Genomic DNA, 10,000 nt, shown 5'->3' with positions numbered 1-10,000 from the left:
TTCTTTTTAACCTTGTAAAATTATTTGTTGTATATTTTATTTTCCAAAATTATCCTCAATTTTCACTCCATATTGTATGCTATATCCTGTTCATAAAAGTAATATTTCTTTATTGTTCATTACTTCTCATATAGTTTTTTTATTTCCTTATTTCCTTGCCTCATTGGGCTATTTTTCCCTGTTGGAGCCCTTGGCCTTATAGCATCCTGCGTTTCCAACTAGGGTTATAAATTAGCTAATAATAATAATAATAATAATAATAATAATAATAATAATAATAATAATAATAATAATAATAATAATAATGTTTGTTATGCTTTGTTATAACCCCTTTGAAAACAGGGACTGTTCTCTGTATTCATTTCAATTAAATAATCTTAAATTAGATTACCATTTTCATTAACATCTTCTATTATAGCTCTTCTTTGCTAATCGTAATACATTCTCATTAATCATAAGAATGAATCGATAATTTTTCATTCCTAGAAGTTAACACTTTGTATTATAATGATCATAATAATAATTGATTAATCCTCCGATTCTTTAAGCTAGAATTAGTCGCTATGGAGTTGCCAGTTTGCCATTATTATTCGATTCCATATAATAGTAATGACTATATCAAATGCTTTTATTTGATTTATGTTTATTTTTGTATATTAAGTATATCTTCCATAGGATATCAGTGATTGTTAGTATATTTTTTATAATACAATTATTATCAGACAAGAACTAACGGAATAGAACGCTCCCATCAAAACAATGGTCTTGTGCCTTAGTGTCCTTGTCAGTGCATACATATCTTCGTTTTCCCTATAGAATATCTTTGTTATACTATTTTTGATAGTGTTTACTGCTATATTATATACATGATACCCGATTTTGGTTATAGAAGTCAGCTATTGTGAAAAATTTGAATAATTCGCAGTGCTAGCAAAAATCTTCTATCGTCTTCCCATTCTGTTCTTTTGACAAGTCATGACAGTTGGAATTGGAATTGGTATATCCTGAACTTACGTCCCGTCATCCCATGGTAAGTACTGTGCCATTGAATTTGCAGTTTAACCTGAACAAAAATAAAAAAAATAATAATAATTTCTCATAGGCGATTGGTTCACTAAATTGCTTATGATCAGAAAGTGGGCTATCAACTTGAATAGGGAAAGTGCACGTATACCTACTCCATCTACTTAAGTGGCTTTTTTATAGTTCCGGACAGGGAAAAGTTTCCTGCTAGAAGCAGTATTTCCCTTCAGAAAAAACGCATGTTTTCTTCGAAAATGACAATTATTTTCACCGCAAATAAATACTTAGAGAAATATATATATCCCTTATCTGCTGATAATGGGGAACCCCCCAGTGGGAACTCTGGGTTTTAAATACCCTAAATTTGTTTCCTTTATTTCCTGTCATATTGTATTATATATATATATATATATATATATATATATATATATATATATATATATATATATATATATATATATATATATATATATATATATATATATATATATATATATATATATATATATATATATATATATATACACATACATATATATATATATATATATGTATATATATTATATATATACATATATACAGTATATATATATATATATATATATATATATATATATATATATATATATATATATATATATATATATATTATATATATACATATATACAGTATATATATATATATATATACATATATATATATATATATATATATATATATATATATATATATATACACACACACACATATATATATATATATATATATATATATATATATATATATATATATATATATATATACATATATATATATATATATATATATATATATATATATATATATATATATATATATATATATATATATATATATATATATATATATGGTATTATTACAGTTTCATCCATTATGGGAAATCTATTATAAAATATATTTCCCGAGTAAAGCAAGTCTTTTGTAGTATTTCTGTAAAATATTATCTGTCGCAAATGCCTAGTTCTTTATATATCGACGATCAAACTCACGCTACTCATGTCTTCCTCCCAGATTTTTTCTAAGTCTGTTGTTATTGTTGACTGTGTCTTGTATTTGCTTAAATGAGCCCTGTAACCACTATAATCCGCTGACAAACTAGTCCACTATGAAGTCTTACACGTTTGGCCAATCACAGCGCCTGTCCACTATGACGTCATACATGTTTGGCCAATCACAGCGCGACAATACAACTGCACGACAATACATTATCTTCCCAGGCATTTCATTTCGTTCTTAGACATGGAGACCATAGAAAGCACGTCATCTCATGTTGCACAAGAAGTTGAAATTCCATCTTCTTGTCCTGACTGTTTCCTAACTTACAATGAATTTGTTGAAAAACTAGTGCATTTGTGCCAGAGACACAATTTAATTTTACGAAATAAAAATTGTCCTGCATGCCAAGGAACCTTCCCAAGGCTTCACGTTTTCCTCAAAGCAGCAGCACATCTTTATGAACCAACAGTTTAAGGTAAGCTTCATTAATTTATAGAGTATATTATAATGGTGATAGTATAACGATGTATACAGCAGTACCATCACTTTGGATTTGGCTTGATGGATGTGTTAGGTAGTGGCTGTAAGGGGGGGGGGGGTTGCAGGGGCTAGGCCTAGGTAGGGGTACAGGGCCCTAGGTTAGGTGGTTGTATTAGGTTCTAGGTTCAGTAGTGTCCCGAAAATCACTGTGGCCTTAAGGAGGGGGGGTCGCAGGGGGGCGGAGCCCCCCCCCCCCCCCCCCCGGTAGGCCTAGGTAGGGATACAGGGCCCCTATGCTAGGTTAGGTGGGTTTTCTTAGGTTCAGTAGTGCCCTGAAAATCACTGTGGCCTTAAGGGGGGTCGCAGGGGGGGGCGGAGCCCCCCCCCGGTAGGGCTAGATAGGGGTATAGGGGGAGGGGTGGTGGAAGGATAAGTATTACTTTATTGCAAATATCATTTGACTCCCCTCCCCCCCACCCAAAACCCCGGTTCCCACCTGGTGTCCCCCATAATTGTTGGGATGAAGTAGGGTCTTTCTGCATTCTGGAACAACTTGTTGTTTTAACTCCAATTACATAGTAAATCTCTAAATCGGATGGTTTGCGGTCAAAATAAACGTTAAATTCGTTGAAACTACACTATTTCTGATGCAACAAATATATTTTTATTCCAGTTTCCTCATAATGGATGAAACTGTAAATTTACCATATATATATATATATATATATATATATATATATATATATATATATATATATATATATATATATATATATATATATATATATATATATATATATATATATTTATAGGCCTTTATGGTTGAATTACCTATGCTCTTGGAGTTGTTATTGTTTTTATAGATAATATGAATCATAGCCTACATGCAGAAACACAACGGCCTTGACTTAGCATGATTTATAAATAAGTAGAGTTGTTTGACCTGAGCGATTTTTATGTCTATTAGTAGTCATGTCAAATCTTCAATTGTGTTTTACTTAACCATGGGTGGCTATATCAAATTTTCCATGGGGTTTTGGATGGTGGGGGAGGGGCATGGAAGTTTTTGATATCAGGTAGATATACAGTGGAACCTTTACATACGAATTTAATCCGTTCCAGAACCAACTTCGGATGTAGAAAATGTTCGGATGTCGAAACGAATTTTCCCATAAGAATACATTGAAATAGGATTAATCCGTGGTTGAGCCCAAAAACCTATGATAACTTCTTAATAAACTACTACACATAATTTTCCCATGAGAATAATGAACACTAAATCAGATAATAGACATGTAAATAAGAAGAATAGACATGTAAATAAGAAGAATTAGCAAAAAATTATAAATAAGAAACGGGTTTTTAGCCTCACTTTACCTTAGAAACTCCAGCGCAGGTGTTGTTAGTCTTGCTACGCAGAGAGGAGACGGACGGGCGGCGAGGAGGTAGAGAGGTTAACAACGATAAACGTACACTACCGTAACTTATTCTAACTTACACTAAGTGAACTTTAACATAACTTAGCTTATTTTTTTTTAAGTTTTATATTTTATATTTTTTTACATTTTCGTTTTTCTTTTTGATGATTACGTAATTTTAATCACTTTCACTCTCTACACTTAAAATTGACTGAATTTCTTTCGCTTCACTCTTTTCCGTTTTCTTTGTTTCACTTTCTTCCGCTTCACTCTTTGCCGATTTCTTCGAATCACTTACATCCTCTTCATCAGGAGTTCGCTTCGCAGTTTTTTTAAAGAAATTATCGTTAGATAATTGCTTGGTACGGCTTTTCAGAATGTTTCGAAAGTGAGTTAGGCAAACATCATCGAATTGAGAAACTACACGACAAACCTGCAATTTCTTTGGATGGTATTTGTCGATGAAGTCGACCACGTCTTGATATTTTCCTAACACCTCTTTTATATGCGCCAAACCTAACACATGTTCTACCTCCTCGCTCCCTTCCTCGTCATCACTCATGTGCTCCGACATAGCATGGAGTTCCTTGAGCTCATCCGTGGTAAGTTCGTCGTGATTTTTGGCGACGAGTTCCGTAACGTCATCTGCGTTGACCTCCAGACCCATGGACTTGCCAAGGGAGACGATTTCATCTACGGCTTCCGCTGCACCGACCACGGGATCAGGTTCGGGGTCAAAACCCTCGAAATCTCGGGGAGAAACTGCATCAGGCCACAGCTTCTTCCAGGCAGAATTGAGGGTCCGTCGAGTTAATCCCACCCAAGCCTGATCTATGATCTTCAAGCAGTGCACGATGTTGAAGTGGCCACTCCAAAATTCACGCTACGTTAAGTTGGTGCTTTGCGTGACATTAAAGCACTGCTTAAATAAGTGCTTGGTGTACAGCTTCTTAAAATTAGAGATGACTTGCTGGTCCATGGGCTGGAGGATAGAGGTGGTATTCGGTGGAAGATACAGCACCTTTATGAACTTGAATTCATCGAAGATATCATCTTCAAGTCCGGGGGGGGGGGTGTGAGCGGGTGCATTGTCAAGGCATAGCAGGCACTTTAAAGGCAATTTCTGTTCATGAAGATACTTCTTCACAGAAGGGCCGAAAACTTGGTTAACCCATTGCACAAAGAATCGCCTAGTGACCCAGGCCTTCGAGTTGGATCGCCAGAAAACATGAAGCTGATCCTTATCGACGTTGTGTGCTTTAAAGGCCCTAGGGTTCTCTGAATGGTAAACCAGTAAGGGCTTGACTTTAAAGTCCCCGCTAGCGTTGGCACATAGGGCAAGAGTCAACCGATCCTTCATTGGCTTATGCCCAGGCAATTTCTTCTCTTCGGCAGTGATGTAGGTTCGACTCGGCATCTTCCAAAACAGCCCAGTTTCATCACAATTAAACACCTGCTGCTCTACGTAGCCTTCTTCCTGCACGATCTTTTCGAAGTTCTTGACAAAGTCAGCTGCAGCCTTTGTGTCCACACTAGCAGCCTCTCCGTGGCGAACAACTGAATGAATCCCGGACCGTTTCTTAAATTTCTCGAACCAGCCACGAGATGCCTTGAAATCATCTGAGGAAGGCTCGGTTGAACTCTCCCCAGCATCACCCCCAGAGCTCTCCTCCTTCAAGTCCGTAAAGATGGCGTGCGCCTTCTCGCAGATGACGGTCTCGGTGATGGTGTCGCCAACGATCTCTCTGTCCTTAATCCACGCTAGTAGAAGTCGTTCCATCTCTTCTATGATAGGGGTACGGCGTTTGGAAATTATGGTGATCCCCTTAGAAGGTTTCACTGCTTTAATGGCTTCCTTCTGTTTAAGGATTGCCGAGATCGTCGACATATTATGGCCATACTGTTTAGCAAGTTCACTCACGCGGACGCCACGCTCATGTTTTTCAATAATTTCCTGCTTAATTTCTAAAGAAAGCATTTCCTTCTTCCTTTTCTCACCACTACCACTACCACTGGCAAAACTAAGCCTTTTAGGACCCATACTTTACGTAAATTACCGTTAAAGGATGCACGTAAAAAATCACGATTAAAACAAAGTTAATAGCAGAACGCACAGAGCGCAACCGCAAGAAGCCGACGAGAACAGAGGACTGACCCTAGCCCCGCTAATTGAGCGTCCCTCCGAGGTCGATGTGCTGCCTTCTATTGGCGGAAATAAAAAACACTTCTGGCACTATGAGCACCGACTACGCGTACGAGTATTGTTTACTTCGGGTGTCGAAAAAAACATTCGGGTGTAGAGTCGGAGCGTGTTCGAATTGTACTTCACGTGTTGAAAAATTCGGATACAACCGGTACGACGAAAATTGCTTACTTCGTGTGTCGAAATAAAATTCGGGTGTAGAGTCAAAAATTTGCTCGAATTTTACTTCGGATGTTGGAAAATTCGGATGTAGATACGTTCGGATGTAGAGGTTCCACTGTACACTTTTAACTTTTTGAACTTGCACGTTAATTCCTAAAACAGTATCAGTGCAGGAATTTCCTTAATGAATAGAGAAATAATATATATATATATATATATATATATATATATATATATATATATATATATATATATATATATATATATATATATATATATATATATATATATATATGTATGTATGTATGTATGTATGTATGTATGTATGTATGTATATATATATATATATATATATATATATATATATATATATATATATATATATATATATATATATATATATATATATATATATATATATATATATATATATATATATATATATATATATATATATATATATATATATATATATATAAATATGTATGTATACATACATATTTATATATATATATATATATATATATATATATATATATATATATATATATATATATATATATATAAATATGTATGTATATATATATATATATATATATATATATATATATATATATATATATATAATATATATATATGTATATATATATGTATATATATAAAGTACACACATATACGCACATGTATATACCGTGTAATTGCAATGCCAATGATTTAATGGATGTAAGATGTGGTAAAGGAAAAATATAGAAAATTATTAACCTTTTTGGGGGCATGTGGTTGGTTGGGACAGGCATAAACTTTCTTATCACTTGACAAATCAATTTTCCTTATGAGGATAAATGTTGTTTATCTTTATCTGAAATATGATATGGAGCTAGTTTTACGATCTACAAAATGTTGTATTTTAGTGTTAATTTGTCATGAGTAAAGCTGGTTGGGAAGCAAAATGGGTCGAGACTTAGTCCTAGGGTAAGCTAAGAATACGGCAGTCTAAGGGGGTCGCAGTCCGCCATAGTTGAATAGGTAAGATATGGCTCCTTGGTTAGGTTAGGTGGAGATCTAGGTTAGGTGATGTTCCTGTGTTTGCTTCCCTTGTAAAATGTGGATTTTTATTTAACTTATTTATTTTTAGAATGTCTAAAATTTCAAATATAGAGGTTTTCCTCAATTCTTTGAATCAGAACAGTTCAATGAACAGAAACACTAATTATTTTTGTAATTAAGAAAATTGTGCTATAATATATATTTACCCACATTTTGGTTATTTTTTTAATAGATTCATATACTGTACTGTTAGACTGAAATAAAAAAATTCTTGAAAGAATAAAGTAGGTATGAAATTTGTACAAATATTATACAATATAGTTAGGATACCTTATTTAACTAAAACTGAAAGAATATAATAAAAGTGGAAGGAAAAGAGTGATATAGTCAAATGTATTAGATTTATATTTTCAAGTTAGCCACTATTCATATGAAAGGGAACTGTAACCTCCAAAGGTCACTACCAAACTTTTCAACTATCCAAGAAATGACTTAGTTTATTTCATTTCACTTCCAACCTTCTACAAAATGTTCAGCAGGGTCTTGGTTATTGATAATGGATACTTCCAGTCATTTGTTGTCATGGGGTACCCGTGTGCTGTCCCACAGTGTTTTACGAGGGAAGTATGCCACTCTTTCCCTTGGGGTTCATAGATGACTTATCTCTCTTGCCATAGCATCTTTTTGCTATTTGTGGACTTCCTAGCCTATCTCGGCCAAAGCAACGTTCTGTTATCTAGCATTGGCAAGAGAGTAGGAGAATCAGGCTCTCTCATCATGTTAACCATGAAGGGAAGAGGCTTCTGTCACTTCTATATTTGTACCAGAGGTTTTTACGAAGACCTATTAGGCTCTACCCGTGTACTGTATTTCCATGACAGCAGTTCAAGACATTTTCAATCCTATCCCTCTTATTTAACCTGGGAAAAAAGCCTTACATGGCTGGAACAAGAAGGTGGTTTCCAAACACTTGAAGTTTTGTAGCAATTCTTGAATGTAGAAGTAGGTTTGGTAATTGAGTATTTCTGTCATCTCGAGCAAAATTTCCCAAGCATGCCCTATCAGCAACTTTCCAGAATACAGTATTGGTAGCTGAATGGCTGTGTCTGAGAGGGTAAGGCTATCTTCACCTTTATGTATCGTATGGTCACTATCCACAGACCATTTGACCCATTTTCTTAGGTCTTGGTTGCTTGTCATTAGTAGTGTAACTTTTCCAGCTTTGATGGGACAAGCATGCATCTTGTCTAAGGTAATGTAATCTGCATACATCTCAAGGGAATAAAGCCACCACAACTGTTAGCTTACCTGCTAGTCAGACGTGTGGTGCTGGTGAGATATACAATGAAGCGCCTTCCTTGCAGACTATGTCTGCCAAGAAATAACTCCCCCATCCTCTTATAGGGGAGAATGAGTTAGTTTCATGCTAAACACATTTCTCTCGATATGCCTAGGTTGACGCTTCTGACATCATCTCCCTTATCAGGTAGACAGACATCCGTGATCTAGTACTGGATACCAATTAAACAAGTACTGGCTGTAGCCTAAAAAGCTTCTGCATCCCTGTAATTAACTGTTGGGAAGTTCTTAAAGCCCCTTCCTCTCTTCCATATGGTACCAGGAAGAAGACGCTTCTAGGGAAGGAAAAGAACCTTCCGGAAGTTCCGGTTTATTTCTGTGGGAGTAAGTCTCTTATTTAAAGGATTAAATGTTTGTATTTGTATAGGAACAAATAGAACAGTTCATAAAGTTATACAAATGTGAGTCATTTAAGTTAAAATTTCCCCTCCCCAACCACCCTTCTTAGTCCTTGTGTCAAAGGTCATAGTGTTCTAACTTTGTCAGGCAGATAGATGGACTCTCCTCATGTGCATGGTGTTATTTACCATAACTTCCTAATTTTAGCAACTCAAGAGCTGGTTTGTATAGCTAGGAAAAACACAAATTACTCTTAGAATTTGCGTGTTCTAAGCCTTATTAGTAGGATAAAATATTTTCTTCGTAATATAGTTCTTAGTTAAAAGAAAATTGATTTTGTGAAGGTCTCAATGAAATTCAGGCGAATTGATTCAGCTCATTCATTCTGCTTATACAATTAAAAGATCCTTATACAATGTATGGGAAATTATACATTACAAATAGATGAAAGAAAGGACGGTGAAATAAATTACTGAAAATCATAATCAATCGTGTCTCAGGAGGCAGCAAGCTATTTTCAATGCGCCGATGTTATTTCGCTATTTCACGGATGTTATTTTGGTATTTTGCAGATGTTATTTCACTGTTATCTGCATTTTATTTGGCTTGCTTCACTTTCACTCTTCATGCTAAATAATAACTTGAACATGTGTTTCGATGACTTTTTGTTTCTACCACTTCTCACAATATATTCAGATATATTTCTTGTTTTGAAAGTTTTAGTGTGATAATATTACAATAGGCATCACTCTATAAACTCTGTACATTTCAGCAATGTATGGCAATCAAATTATTTTCCTTTTCTCTTAACAAGTCCGTCTCTTACTTGTGAAAAAAGATACTTAATAAGAAGGCGTTGACTCCTCTGTTCTTCTAGTGAATTAAGATGTCCAAAATTTCCTACTAAATTTAGCAAGAGAACGTGTAACAAGA

At 34.8% G+C, this 10,000-nt stretch overlaps 2 protein-coding genes across 2 annotated transcripts in view; one reads left to right on the top strand and one right to left on the bottom strand.

Annotated features, from left to right (window-relative positions):
- Snr1 (SWI/SNF related, matrix associated, actin dependent regulator of chromatin, subfamily b, member 1) overlaps positions 1-10,000 on the top strand; it is a 582,028-nt gene that overhangs the window by 537,712 nt on the left and 34,316 nt on the right. The gene's annotated exons all lie outside the window — the stretch shown is intronic.
- Positions 9,434-10,000, bottom strand: part of LOC137650767 (prokineticin Bm8-d-like) — a 6,699-nt gene continuing 6,132 nt past the window's right edge. Inside the window, exon 4 of the mRNA XM_068383926.1 lies at positions 9,434-10,000. This exon is cut by the window's right edge and continues 332 nt beyond it. The gene's annotated coding sequence lies outside the window, so the exon portion shown is untranslated.

Source organism: Palaemon carinicauda, chromosome 1, assembly GCF_036898095.1.
Source record: "Palaemon carinicauda isolate YSFRI2023 chromosome 1, ASM3689809v2, whole genome shotgun sequence".
Classification (NCBI taxonomy): Eukaryota; Metazoa; Arthropoda; class Malacostraca; order Decapoda; family Palaemonidae; genus Palaemon; species Palaemon carinicauda.
This window is presented reverse-complemented; position numbering and strand designations above follow the sequence as displayed.